General features: G+C 36.6%; 1 protein-coding gene across 3 annotated transcripts in view; it reads right to left on the bottom strand.

Moving 5' to 3' along the window:
- Positions 1 to 15,955, bottom strand: part of LOC109061883 (neuronal PAS domain-containing protein 2-like) — a 51,405-nt gene that overhangs the window by 34,281 nt on the left and 1,169 nt on the right. The window lies entirely within an intron of this gene.

Genomic DNA, 15,955 nt, shown 5'->3' with positions numbered 1-15,955 from the left:
TTTTGCACTAAATTAATCAAATAAATACATGTACACTTAAAGCATTAAAACTATTGTTTAAAGGATAAAACATGCCGTCAACAAAAAAACGAATACATTTACAGAACATCTTTTTAATCAGCTAAAGCAGAAATAATGTGTGATGCTGGAAAGCCTGTATCAGGACACCGTATTGGTTGCCATGGCAAACACAGAATCCTCCATCAGACTCTCTGTCCAAATAGCCGCTGGGCAGAAGAGCAGCTAAACCTCTGAAACACATCAGCTGCGTGGCTTTACCGGCTCCGTGCATGTTTACTGTACTCACCAAATAGATGTAATTGCTGTGCATTATTCTCAATACTTTAATAGTTTTAGTTGCCATGGTGTGCTTGCAAAAGTAGCTTCAAAACTTTGCTAATTATTATAAAATCAAAAGGAATGGAGTCTAATTAAAGTCTGATGACAATTGTTAATGGAGGGAGTTTTAGATTCATCATGCCATGAGTCACTGGGTTTATAATAAGATAAAAAAAAAAAAACTCTTTCTTTTTCTTTCTTTCTTTCTTTCTTCTCTAATTTCTTTTGTGTTTTGCTTTATGGTTTTTTGATGTTGGTGCTGCTTTGGTCTGAAAGCTGACTGTGGCTCTGTAGCTTTAAAGAACTACCAGAGGAATATGGGTCAGTGGAACACCAGCACAAGCGCGAGGGAGGAAATGAGAAAGAGAAAGAAAGGGAGAGAGAGAGAGAGAATTTAATGATTTGTAGCAGAGTTTCTGAGAGTATTAGTGGACCAGCAGAATAATTGATTCTCCTGTGTCAGTATAGGGGACTTTTATGAGCAAACAACATTCAGAAGTTCAGGAAATAATAACAATAAGAACTTCCTCATTAGAATCACACAGCAGATATGTGTCAAGGGTGTGTGTGTGTGTGTATGTGTGAGAACAACAACCTACATGTTTCTGTGGCAAACCAATAAAAGGTCAAGTGATTTGTTCACAAGGAATTCAATCTAGTCATCATATTCTCCCTTTATAGCAAACACCTCTCTTCAGACACACTATACAGTACACAAATATGCAATTGTTCCTTCTGCTTATGATTTGATCTGCAATTTTAAGTGTTGATAGTTTATATTAAGCAACAGGTAATCATCCAAATTTGAGGTCAGATCTATTTTTTGTCCGACAGTGGTTTGTTTACTAGTCTAGCACTGACACAAATTACAGTCAGATTCATTTCAGCAGTTAATTAATAACCTATTACAAACCACTGCTTCCTGATACCACAGATCACTTCCTAACTCATATGTCAAGACAAACATCAGAAATACTGACATTCTGTCAACACCGATAGCCTTGTGGGCAGTGTACCAACATATAGTTCTGTAGCGCTACGGGCATCCCATGTTTGAATCCCAATCGAGGACCTTTCCCAATCTTGCCCCTCTCTCTCCCACTTCACTCCCTGTCAGTTCTGATCTGTCCTATCCTAATAAAAAGGTAAAAATGCCAAAAAATAAAAAATAAAAAAATTAGAAATACTGACATTCTCTCATCTTTCATACTTTTACTGTGTATATCTGTAAATCAGTTTCTGTTGATCTTTATATCTCTCTCTCACACACAAAGTTGATCAAAATCACTAGTTCTTGGGAGCTTTCAGTTTCTTTATTTATATAGACCACGTATTCATGCTATGGCGAGAATTGAGGTAGTTGAGCAGAGATAATTGCTGCTCGCTCTTCCTCTGTCTATTCACACATCAAAAGCACCATTGTTCAGTCTATCCAGCCATCTTTCTATTTAAAAAAAAATTAATAAATAAATATCCGATGGCCCCGACACCAATTCAACATGTTAAATTGGGCAAACTGCCGCCGACGTGAGCCCGACGAGAGGAACACACCAAACAGGTCTTGGTCTTAAAACCAATTTTGAATTTGTGTGTACGTGCATTTATATGTACTGTTTTTTCATATTTGTATATAAAAATGTTTAATTAAAAGCTTATTGTATTACTGTAAAAGCTAACTGTGTTATGTAGAATATTGAGAGAGAGAGATGGACTGAGCCAGTGTGATTACCTGTATCTGATACTAAATAATAGGTAATATTGAAAAACAAAAAAAAACAAACAAGCATCATAAACGTTACTAGGCAATTCAGTCAAAAGTACAAAGGTAGTGCTCTGATATACATCATTAAAGTTATATAAAATAACATGAAAGTGAAAGTGACATATAGCCAAGTATGGTGTCCCATATTTAGAAATCATGCTCTGCATTTAACCCATCCAAAGTGCACACACACAGCAGTGAACACACACCCGGAGCAGTGGGCAGCCATTTATGCTGCGGCGCCCGGGGAGCAGTTTTGGGGATCGGTGCCTTGCTCAAGGGCACCTCAGTCGTGGTATTGCTGGCCCGAGACTCGAACCCACAACCTTAGGGTTAGGAGTCAAAATCTCTAACCATTAGGCCACGACTTCCCCTCCATGTTATTTGACATGAGAACAATGACTGCCCATTAGATTATTTAATGTTCAACCACTATAGAGACATCAGAGCCACCGGCAAATTCCAGAAGATCTGGCCGAGGTAAGGCTGCTCTCAGCGGGTTCCGAGAATGTCTCTGAAAATGTAAAAGCATTATCTTCATTATCACACTGCATATTTGAAGTCTAAACAACTAAATTCTTGCACAAACTTTTAAAACTAGCCTATATTCTGACACAAAAACAGTATAATAAAATTATAGTGGATTTAGGCATCTGCCACGACACTTGCTGCGATAAATGCAAGCAGAGTGATACAAACGGTGAAAAGGTTCCTGTGTGATGTTGGATGAATATATCATGAGTGGAAAGTCCCCTCAGCCATCAGATTCGAAGACCAAAAAGAAGTGTTGTGAAAAAAAAAAAATTATTATATTTACACACACAAAATGATTTAGTCTCAAGTCATTTAACAGAGGGATGGAACATTTCACATATTGCTTTTAAGGCAATCATTGTAAGTCTATGCAATTCATAACATGCAGAAAATTTCAAAAATGCTTGATTCATGTTCAATTCAGTGAGTGAGTTTAACCTTTCAGCTTCTTTTGTTGAGCCTTACACAAGATTATGTAGGTCAGCTGGAGTAAAGCAGCAGTTTGCTTAAATCTCAGAGGACATGAAAGACTTGTAGATGTTTAAAACCCCACAGCCAGAAATATACCTCTAAACTCTATGATCATTTCACAGGAGGTCATCTTACTCTCTGAGCTGAGATAATTGCTGATCTCTCTTCCTCTATCTATTCACACGTCAAAAGCGCCATCGTTCAGTCTATCCATTCATCTTTCTATTTATTCCTGAGCACTGTCATCATAACATATGGCTGTTCTGTGCTCCGGTCTTTTATGCTTGTGTGACGGTGTGTGTTGCAATTATTCACATATGTGTGTGTGTCCTATGCTGCTGTAGTAAACCCACATTGTTCTTTTATAATTGTAATTATCTTAATGTGGTCTGACCCAGCTAAATGAAAAAGCTAATCATCACATATTAGATCAAGTAAAAGGCTTTCTCACTTTACTGTCAAGAGTCATCAAAAGGATGCAATGCTCCACCTCTCCCTTTATGTGTTTGTGCAGAAAAGAGAATAAAGAGAGACAGAAAGAAAAAGAGAGAGTGAGGGGTCTATTATACAGAGTTAGAGGGGAAAAACACAAACTAATTAAGGGAAGAGAGACTATAATTAAAATGGTCTGTTTTTAATTTAACAGTGAGCTACTTTATATCAAACAGAACAGTGATCACTTAATTATACAGGCAACATCAGAGACAGAGAGAGAGAGAGAGAAAATGGGAGGGTGGCTTTGGTAAGAGGCTGATTGTCTGCTGTGAAGTCTATTTTCATTCTGGGGCAAAACCAGCATGTTTTTGTAAGTGCAAAATTCACTTTTTACATTAAGTATTTTAGTATGGAAGCCTTAAGAGGCCCTGCACTATATTTTTTTCCATGTCTTGTTTAAATAATATTAAAAATATAAACTCTCAATCCCTCAATGAACAATGGCTCCATCTCTTTATTTACATCCTTTCTTGCCATTGTTAAATTACCCATTTATAATTAATAAAGTGCCTGAGCTTGACCAGAACAAAGTCTAATGAACCTAAAAAAAATCTTTATTTACAGCATAATCATATTTGTTTTTCAGCATAATGAAAATGATTTAAAATACATATTTATGTAATGCAAGTTTAAAATGTATACATGCATATACACGTACTGAAACATTTATTTCCAAAAGCAGTTTCAAGCAAATAGAGTGACTGTGCACTCCATGAAATCTATAAAAACAGGGCTCAATGTACAGAGTGAATATAAAGGAATATTTTTAACATGGACTTTTGGACCCCAATGTGGACACACTACATGACATTTAAAATGATTTACCATACACTTACCAACTTTGTAAACAGAGGAGAAACTGGCTATCATACACTAACGGTGCATTCACATGGGGTACAAGTGTCGACGCTTGACAGAGGGCATATCTAAAACTTGGTGCTGATGTGACAATCATCATGACAACACCCAATCACAATATTTTTCCAGTGTTACATGAACATGATTGTTAACTTCTGCGCTAGGTTACATGCAGATCTGATTGGCTTATCTAAAGGTGATCCGATTGGCAGATGCCTGCGTTGAAACCTGAAAAGTTGAAAAAATTTTAACTTCTGCCACAAGCAACTCCAATGACTCAATGCATGATGTCACCAAAGTAAACGAGAAGCATGAACGCCGATGCCCCATGTGAATGAACCATAAACAATTGAGGATCACACACAACCAAACTTTTAGGTTGTTCAGAACACAACAAACTTACACAGAAACGTGTGCTTTGTTGGTAGCAGCAAAGTTTAAAATTAAATCAATACGTGTTCTAAATCGGCTCTAAATATCAAACCTTTGATTACTTCCGACTGGATGGAATCAGAGTCTAAAGCTAAAAAAATCGGAGTATGTGATCATCATACTACGCGATTTTCTATTAAAACTCGTTCATCTCAAATCTGCAGACTGGCTCTGACTTGCGGCAACCAGCATCAACTGTAAATCAGGGCAAAAATTTTGTAGTGTATTCCATCCTATACAAACACACACACCCAGAGAACATGATATTTTAACACATTATGTAAGTTCGCCAGAGGGACACATTGAAACGTAACCTGATTAGATTGACTCTAGTCTAGGGCCACTTCAGAGCTATACTTGTCCCAAGATGCAATTCAGCGTCGGTAAGACAGACACTTGCAGCTACAGTTCAGGCAGTCAATGCAGCTTCAGTTTTGCAGTTTGACTTTTATAATAAATACATCTTTCAACCTGTTCTGCATCCAAGACAACAAGCACTGCTCTTTCGAATCGTCCATTTTATAACCTACCAAACCATCTTAATATTTGATGATACAGGCTGCATTCATTTATCAAACTTATATTTTATATTTAAAAGGCCTTTTGGCTAATGCTCCGATGTTTTTAGTGTAATGGCTGTTGTGGTTTCCTCTCATTAGTCTATAATTTAAGAACCATCAATCTCTCCTGTGAGCACCAACATAGCATAAATAATTTACTTGTATATTCAAAACTTTCATTAGATTTCATTAATATTAACCACTCAAACAATCCCCACAGTCCTGTAAAAACGCAAAGAGAAAGAGGGGGAGACAGTGAGAGAGGCAAACTGAGCGATCAACACAGAGAGAAAGATTGTAACAGCAACAAGAGCCGAAATACTGATTATTTATGCTGGCACAGTTACAAGCAAACTCTAACATCACACACACACATACTGAAGGCTCTTGGATAATTAACGTTTTGCATAACAGCAACAAAGACTTGTATTGAGAACATTATCTATGACATCAGCATGACATCACTGATTCCACATCAGTATAGCCGAAGTGATGTTTGTTTTTTCGTTTAATTTCTGGAATATCTGTAAGCTGACACAAAGGGCCTACGGCTCTTCCTGGACTTTTAGCAAACAGGAAAATAAACAAGACAATACAGTCAAAGTGAGTCATGACTCATGAGCTTAGATGGCATCATTGGTTATGAGCTGGACAGTGCAATATTAAACAGAAAATAACAGCCACAAACATAAATTCCCCCTCTCAACTTTTGTGCATCCAGACATTTGCATAGGGCTGCTCGGAAACAGAAATCCTGGATAACGATATACTGGAAAAACTAATATATGTCAGCTAATATTAGCTAATAGTCAGCCCTACAAACCACAAAACCAAAGTCCAGACCTGAATCTCTATCACTGGAGCCACACCCAAGCTGGCTGTACACAGATTGGGAGAACAAACTGTCGGATATCCCATAATGCATCACTGCATGCACACCCAGCTCAGATAAAAGCTACACACTAACATGAAATACTACTGGAAAATGAGTGTTACTTCATTTTGATCTCTATTGTGTACCAATTAACATTCTTTAAATAGTTCATCATTTTGATTATTTGACGTTTTCTGACATTCTTTTAAAATTTTTATATTATCGCTTAAAAAAAAAATCATCAATTCAAATGAATCCTTTCAATTCATTTTTTACCTGTTTTATTCTACATAATTTTTAATGTAAATTTCGTAAATTCTGTTTAAAAAATGTTCTGTGTAAATGACGCCAAGATTAATATAAAAATGAGCAAAATGGTCTTTTGATGGATTTTTTAAAGCACCAGTAAGAAAAACCAAAAAGTCAGCCATGTTTTGCAGCAGTTGGCATCTTTTTAAAGTTTCAAATGTTCTGTTTGTAAAGAAAAACAATATGTAAAGAATAGTTCATTTTCAATGAAAAGTACAAAAAATATTGCTAAAAAAGCATTGTTTATTATTATTACATGGTAAGCCAGCCAAAATTCTGCTGGGGGAAAAAATATATATATTTCCAGCAGACAAACATCCTGTACAGCTATATGTGTACAGGGTGGATGACACTTTTCAAACCACAACTGAAACTTCCTTCAGAGCTCAGTTTTGCAGCCAAAAGGTTCACCTGTACTTCCATGTATTTTGCACCACCTGTTCTTCTTGCAGATGCCAACTTTACCAGCCACTATTCTATACTATCCTTTACTGTAGGTTGGGTAAACATCATATGACAGCATATCAGTTTACATCAAATACATGAGAAAATGGTTCTTTGAAAGACGTGGTCTCATCTGACCACAAAATCTTTTCTCATACTGCATCTAGGTCACGAAATAAGATTTTGCTTTTTGGTAACTCCAGGCATGCTTTCACATGGTGCTGTTTGTGTAATGGCTTCTTGTATGCCACCCTCCCTTACAGGACAGCTTTAATCCTTTGAACTACATCGGCATCAAAAACTACTGTTTTCTGTGGCATCTCAAATGTTTTCTTTTTTTATTTTTATGGTTTATTGATCTCCAATCTCACAAGCTGAAAGCCGCAAATACATGCTCAGAATATCTGTCTCTCCTTCTGGTTTGCTTGATTTGATTTTCCAAGACCGAGACAATGGCTTAAGAGTGATCCCTGAAATGGTTTTTGGAAATATGACCCGCCTCCTGAGATCCACCTTCGGCTGCCTGCGATCTCTCTGTCTGGTTTTATTTTGCAAAATAACTGCCCTAAATATATGGCACGTTTTAACTGATTTTGAATGAATCTACAGCACTGCATGAAATTAATTTAATGCAAATGAGAACAGATGCATTACAAAACTATAATCTTCCATGTTTTGCTTAAGGACACATTGGTGATGGTGCAGAATTGTCATGAGTCAGCCATAAAAGTGAACATACAAAAAAAAAAAAAAGCCCAAATCCTCAACCCCTACACAACCAACAACCGCCAAACAGATGAACTGTAATGGAATTAATCCTGGACAGGAATAGTTTTAACCTGAACAGACTCTGGTGTTCTAAGCAGTGGTAAGAATAGGACTAACCTAGAAACCTAGATAAATAACCACTCATGCTTACACAGAAAGAAGACCCCAATCATGCCTAAGAGATGAATATTCACGGATTAAAAGAAATCTTAACCTGAAACACTCATCTGTGCATGTACACACTCACACATATAGCTACATTTTCAGTCAACTGTAGTGCTTTAGCAAGTGTAATCAGACAACACTTAATCATAGCTGGAGATCAGTCTGTTTAAAAGGGTCATGCATTTATGATTACATTTTTCCACTTATAATTCTATTAAAGTTTTTTTTTTAGTTTTCATGAAAACATCCACCCATATCTATAACCGTGAAAAAAAAAAAAAAAAAAAAAAAAAAAAAAACTAATTTTTAGTCAGCTTGGCTGGGGGAAAGTGGAGTGGGATGAGAAAGAGACCTAGAGGGGAAAAAAACAGAAAGAGAGCACTTAAAGGAGAGAGGAGGAGGGATGGGGGGAGAGAGGCATTTGAGCAGAGAGTGACGTCTGTACAAGCGGTTATATAATCGTGTGCTGAACATTGCGTATGTCACCATTAGAAGGTTACAGAGAGCGACATGGATACCAGACATTCTCTCTACAGTCATGTGCAGCATACTTCCACTTGCTTAACGTAATCATAAAGCCACCACAATACAGCTGCCCCTGCCCTGCGAGACCTTCTACGGCCATTAAATCTGTACTCAGAGAGACTTATCTGCCCTAACACCATCTACAGCCGTTCACAAGTGCTCTGACTGGGCACCTATGTCAGGTTTGTTTGAGGTCATCATTTACTCCCCTCAAACCCATCTGACATGTTTTTCACTATTAAACATAAAAAGAGATTTTAAGCAGAATGAAAGAAAAAGAACCAGATTCTCCCATTCAAAAGATTATTTAATTAATACTTTTATTCAGCAATTAAATTGGTCAAAAGTAACAGTAAAGACATTTATAATGTTTTAAAAATTTTCTATTTCAAATGAATGCTGCTCTATTGAATCTTATATTAATCAGAGAATACCCTGAGAGCATATAATGATTTCCACCAAAATGTTACTTAATTATCAAATCAGCAATATTAGAATGATTTCTGAAAGGATTTCTGATGTAATGGCTGCTGAAAATTCAGCTTTGCCATTACAGGAATAAGTACAAATTTAAAATGTACTTTCTGCAAGCAGAAAACAGCTATTGTAGTCTATTTTTGACTTGTTCACTATATCTCAGCTCCTCTCTAAAGCCGTATAACAGCCTTGTGCCAGGAACAGACTGAAATTGTCTTTGTTATTTCAGTATTACTGTACATCTTGCATCACTGACATCAATATTTCATGTTACTGTATGTAGAAATGATGTATGCAAATTCTACAGCTTCAGGCCAAGTAAAAATATTCCAACCATTTCTGTGTAACTGCATTACAATGCATATACAACCTCTTTAATTTTAGCATGCTGCAGAAAGCACATTTTGAACTGTTTATAGACTATAGTTTGCTTAAAAACCTGCATGACTTTTACAAATGGCCCATGAATCATTTTAAACCTTGAATGTCTTTCCAGAGAGTTCTCTGGCACATGCAGTTCATGGCTAAATACATTTGCTGGATGCAATGCTCACATGATAATCACGATGAATTTCCATTGAGTGCTTCACCTGTCCCCCTTTTCCCTGTGACGCCGACACTGGGCAGAGCTACAAACTCTACATACACAAATATAACTTTCAAACACAGTAAAGTGACATGAAGTCATTCGTTTATAATGAGTCGCCTATTTCAGGCAGTGATTTCAGTGCTGAATTCTGATAAAAGTTAAACAATACACAAGTAAGCACGTCTAGATAAATAAACATGTATTTTTACAGAATGCTACCTATATGTGACCTAATGTTATCATGAATATATATTTATAATAAAAACAAGCATGACCAAGAGTCAGTGACAGTGAGTAATGCAAACATGGCTGATGGTGGTAGCAGTGACCTAATCCCAAATCCGTGACACATCCTGCTCTGGGCTGACACTTTGATATGATCACTGCAAAAAACAAAGCATACCGAACCTAATGAGGCACAACGGAGATATTCTTAGCATGATTCTGGCCTTGCAGCAGAGTGCTTAATCAATGAGCTTTCTTCTCATCAGAGAATTTATAATCATGACTGGGGGTGGTTGTAGGCATTCAGTACCAGCTTTTAACCTTTGTATCTCATTTATTACACCAAGAGAGGAGATAATCTCTATGGCAATAGCTAAATTCGAAGAGTTTTAGACTAAGGGTAAATTTATAAGGTTACAAAAGATTTATTTTTCAACTAAATGCTGTTCTTATGAATGTTTTGTTCATCAAACAATCCTCAAAACATGCATCACAAATATAAATCACTAGCCACTGTACATTTAATTCATAATTTCTTATCAACCTCTCAATCAGACTTTGCATCATTTAGCTGTAAGTAAGCCCTGAAACGGCTGTTTACAGAAGCTTCATGGCAAACTACAAGGAAAAATCCAACTAACAGATGATTATGTGTGTGTGTGTGTGTGTGTGTGTGTGTGTGTGTGTGTGTAAATATCTGACATTAAATAAAAAGTCATGTTAGTTTTAGATATTCACTGGTTATTCATTAGTCAGACGTAGACATAAACATGCACAGTCTTTTCCAAAATATATGGATAAGGACACACAAGGTGAAAGTTTGTGGCCTGGTGGTAATGTTTACAAAAATGTAGAATTGAAGTATATATTTTGTCATAAAAATTTTTTAAAAAATCATATATCTAAAGACACCACACTGCCAAGTTTTAGGCAGCTTCATATAAAATCAGAAATCACATGGTCTTTCTGCTAATTGTTGATTTTTGTTTTGTTTGCAGTCTGTTTGTGATGTTAATATGCTTGAGTGGGTAAACTATATGAGAACAGGCAGATAAGAACTGAGGCTTATCAGGAAGAGCAGCTTTGTTTATTACTTTACTATACATGTAGTTTTTGTTAAATTACTGAGTTTACTTTATTATTTTACTGTGTTAACATTGTAAGAAATCAGAAAATTTGCTCATATGGGGAAGATGATGTGTGTATAGTCTGCCTCACCACAAAGTTCTACACACACTCCATCTCCTGCATATTCTATTGTAATATGCAGTTAAATTTGCTGACAATAATCTATGTTTAATTCTGCAGTATTCAGCAGATATTTCTTTCAGAATGGTACAAAAATGTGAAAAAGTCTGTATCTTTTATCTGGGCCTGCTCGGGGTCTTGTGTATGCCTCTTGACAAAGGTTAGCATCTACTAATGGGGGAGAGTGATTAAGAGAGAATGTAAAAGAGCAAGATCAAGGAAAGACAGGAAGTGTAAGTAATGCCTCAAAGTGTATCTAATTTAAACATGAATGTAGGAATCGATTAGCCTGACTCTAATTGATCAGAGTCAAAGAAAGGACAGCGCACTGAAGAAACGACTAAGAAAAAAGTAACAATGAGGAAAAGGCACATGAGATTTCAGGAATAATAGAGTAAAATATAGCAGTATGCAATAAAAGAAATGAAAGAGGCAGATAAAAGAAGCGTCCAGTGTTTAACTGTGTTGTGGTCACCAGTAAGAAGCTTTGAGAAAACTGTAGTAAAATCCTTCCAAAAAAAAAAAAAAAAAAAAAAAAAAAAACACATCCAAAAAGAACAGTGCTGCCCTCAAACTGTGTTTCACAACTTTGAGAAGAAATCATTCACACTGCATTCATCTGCCAAACTTATAAAATCACCTGAGTGACCTCAGGGAAAGGAGAGACAGTGGGCATGAGGGTGGGCAACTATAATAGTTTAAATCTATTGCTATACTGTATGCTATATGTACTTTTTTTTTTTTTACTGCTATTACTATTGCTATTACTACTTTACTGCTATTAGTAAAAAAAAACCTATAACAACAACAATTATAGAAATACATTTTTAATTACAACAACAACATATAATGTTCAAGACAGTGGTTTTATTTATGTCAGTACCAACAGTCTGACCTTTGACTCTTGGTATAGTCTGTCACCTCAGATCAAAGACCTTCACTGCATTAGAAAGATTTCTTGACATCTTTGAGAAACATCAAGTCATCTAGGCATGACAAAATAACTTTAACAATGTGTTTTTCAGAGTACAGTTTTATAGGTTTACAGTCTAACTATAAAGCCGCCTCGTGCAGAGACTGAGAGGCTTCACAAATTGAAAGTTCGTCACAACTGCCACTAGGGGGCAAATTGAGAACGTTGTCATTTAAATTTACATACACTTGGCATGATGTTTTTATTCAAAGTGATACACACTGTTCAAGATGTCTTTAAATACTTCCTGAGATTTTAATTAATAATATTTCATACATTAAACCATGATCTCAGTTACTTGGCCACATGACATGCAAGTAAATATATTTTTTTAGTAAGTGTTCTATTTGGATTGTTTTTCTTTAAAAGTATTATTTATTTTCAATTTTAATTTTTTTTTTAAATTAGTAGCTTTTCATCAACTCCAAAGCCCCCAGGGGTTCACAAACACTAGTCTGGGAAACCCAGAAGTAGGAATAAGTCAGTCACATCCAAAGTTTGCAGACAGTGAAAATGTGACTGGTCTGGGATTTTGTATGCCTGACACTATTAAAAAAAAAAAAATCAGCATTTCATATTTGTGACCCTGGACCACAAAACCAGTCTTAAGTCACTGGGGTATATTTGTATGGGTATAAAATTATCAAAATTGGGTCAAAATTATCGATTTTTCTTTTATGCCAAAAATCATTAGGATATTAAGTAAAGATCATGTTCCATGAAGATATTTAGTAAATTTCCCACCATAATATATCAAAACTTAAAGGGATACTCCACCCCAAAATGAAAATTTTGTCAATCATTTACCCCCATGTCATTCCAACCTGTAAAAGCTTCATTCGTCTTCAGATATTAAGATATTTTGGATGAAAACGGGGAGGCCATTTTGGAGAATATCCACTGTACGCAAACGGTGTACTCTATTCTGTGTCAGCCACGCTGCATGGATGCGCAGTTTTCATTCAAATCAAAGCGTAAATACATGTAGAAAATTTATTCTTGTGTCACGGCTGACACAGAAGAGCACATGCTGCTTGCGCTCAGTGGATATTCTCCAAAATGGCGCTACGGTGATGTGGAGAGACACAGAGGAGATTGTTGTATAAAGTCATTATTTTTGTTTTCTTCACATACAAAAAGTATTCTCGCCGCTTTATAAAATTTAAATTGAACCACTGATGGCAGATGGACTATTCTGACGATGTCTTTCATACTTTTCTGCGCCTTGACAGTGTAATTTACTTGGCAGTTAATGGGACAGTCACAAGCCTCACGGTTTTCATACAAAATATCTTAAATTGTGTTCCGAAGACGAACAAAGCTTTTACGGGTTTGGAACGACATGGGGGTAAGTGATTAATGACAAAAATGACATTTTGGGGTGGAGTATAACTTTAATTTTTGCTAAGGACTTCATTTGATGATGTATAAATCTCAATTTATGCTTTAAATGCTGCTTAATTAATGGTGTCAGGCATTAAGGTGGTTTCTTTAATGTTTTTTCTTCTTCACTTTCTCTCTCCCCTTCATTGTACCCATTCTCTGTCAATATTTGCTGAGTTTCTTTCATTTTTATCTGTCTTCTCAGTTTTTTTTTAGCTTCATGCTCTATTCACATGGCTGTAGATCTGAGACAGAATTTGAACATTCACCACTGCTCTGAGAGCTCTTATATGGCTGGCGCTTTTTTTTAACACACCCAGGCGCAGTAGCAGCTCACTGCCATTTCTGCCTGCCGAGTCACAATGACATGCTTGCCTGCGTGCTAGGGCGAAGCTTACAGGCCATGCCCCAGTAACCCAGTTTCCCCAGTGTGATAGCTCCGTAACAGCCCAGCAGTGGCTACTGTGTCATCTGTTACCTAACACACACACACACTCACACCAGAGGGGGTGTACCTGTCATATGCCCTCACCACCCACAACCCCAAGTTTCCACTGAGTTGTTTTTATTTTTTTTTTTTTTGAGTCACTGTATGAGATTTTCTACTAATGAGAGCCTTTGTGCAGAACAATTTAACATTTAAAGCAGAACAGGGCACATCCATCTGCCCACACAGCGCAACAGATATACAGGACTGAAGTAAGAGAATAACTGACTGAGCTATTCATACAACATGAAACAGATAAAAAGAGCTATACAAAACACTAAATCCTTCAAAAATACATCTGCATTATTCTGATGAGGTAACGTTGAGATAATCAATGACTGGCAACCTCAGGAAGAGCCAATCAAGAGCCAGGAAAGTACGAACAACTAGATGTTTTGAAATAAAATAAGATGGTCCTCACTGTTCTCTACATTAATCTGCTTACATAGTCCATAAGTAAACAAAAAAACAGGTGAGCAAATTGGGATACTGACTGCGTTGGAAATGCTGTGAACGAAATACGGAATTCATTCGGCACGATGCACACAGCGTATGAGTATTTTTGTAGCACCTAGCCGTAAAGTGTACATCAACTGTGCACTATTTTTTGAGGTGCATTATGGGATTGAATGTCCACTATGGTTTCGGACACACTACAAATGGTTGTCCCCTAAAGCAGTGTACTATATAAGGGTATTGGGCCATTTCAGACACAACCAGGGTTCTGCCAAATGTCCATTTGCATGGTTTGGACAGCATGTGACTGACTGCAAACAACTATTCTTTTCTTGACCAACACTAAATTTACTAGCAAACATCTTAACACGTTTCTGATTCAATATCCGTCACAGCACAGTTACAAAACAGCATATTGCTTCATTACATTAAGTGACCACTGGGTGATAATCAGCGCGTTACTAACATGGCTAATTAATTGCCAACTTAATTAACCATGACACAGGCTGATTCACAATCTCTCCCTTTCAATCTCCCACCCCAATACAGTCACTACAGACAAATCAAATACACATGAAACACTAAAATAAATGCACATGTTATCAGGATTCACTTTGCTCTCTTTAAATAGGCAATATACTGAAAGAAGATATCAGAATTTGTGTGTGACAAAAAGACACTCTGAAAAAGTCTGCTATAACAATGTAGAGTTTAAATGAAACATAGCATCTCATGCTCTTTGTAGGCTTGACAGTAAACAGAAGGAACAATTATGTAAGAGGACCATCATTGAGGGAAAGAATAACAGGTGAACGTTCAGAGTTTTGAAACCAGCTGCACAGGTTTTAATCTAATTTGATATCTGATGGTTCTGATGCTCTTGTTCAAGAAAGATCTGAATTTGTTATAAGCGTTGCCTAAAGCATATACTACATGCGTGTTTTATCATATACTACATGTTTGTTTTATCATATACTACACGCTTTTGTTATCATATACTACATGCTTGTTTTATCATATACTACATGCTTGTTTTATCATATACTACACGCTTTTGTTATCATATACTACATGCTTGTTTTATCATATACTACATGCTTGTTTTATCATATACTATATGTTTGTTTTATCCTGTCAGCTGTTTCTAAATGCTCTGTTCAAAAAGCTCTTGGATTATTAGGCTAGATGGGTACATACTTTTACAAATGAGCAGAATGACAAACAAGTTTGAATTTGACCTGTGCTGTGCTCACATTTCCCCTTCCACTTTTTCCATCAGATCTGTTCATTTATATATCACTTTTCTCAGCCAAAGCACTTTACAGAGCAATCACCAGCAGTGTGCAGCATCAAAGTGGATCATGCAACAGCCATAAGGTGCCAACACCAGCAGCTGTCTGGTCAGCAGGTTTACATCCCTCTTGGAATCTGTATGCCCACATTGAATCAGGACTTCATTTACACATTTCATCTCATTCTTTTTACAGAAATGTCACCATTTCTTTATAGGGGAATTAGGACCCACAAAAAGCACAGGGTGTGCACCATCTGCTGGCCTCACTAATACTTCTTCCAGCAGCA

This window comes from Cyprinus carpio, unplaced genomic scaffold (genome assembly GCF_018340385.1).
Source record: "Cyprinus carpio isolate SPL01 unplaced genomic scaffold, ASM1834038v1 S000006615, whole genome shotgun sequence".
Lineage (NCBI taxonomy): Eukaryota > Metazoa > Chordata > Actinopteri > Cypriniformes > Cyprinidae > Cyprinus > Cyprinus carpio.
Note: the sequence above shows the minus strand (reverse complement) of the source record. Positions and strands in the feature narration are given on the sequence as shown.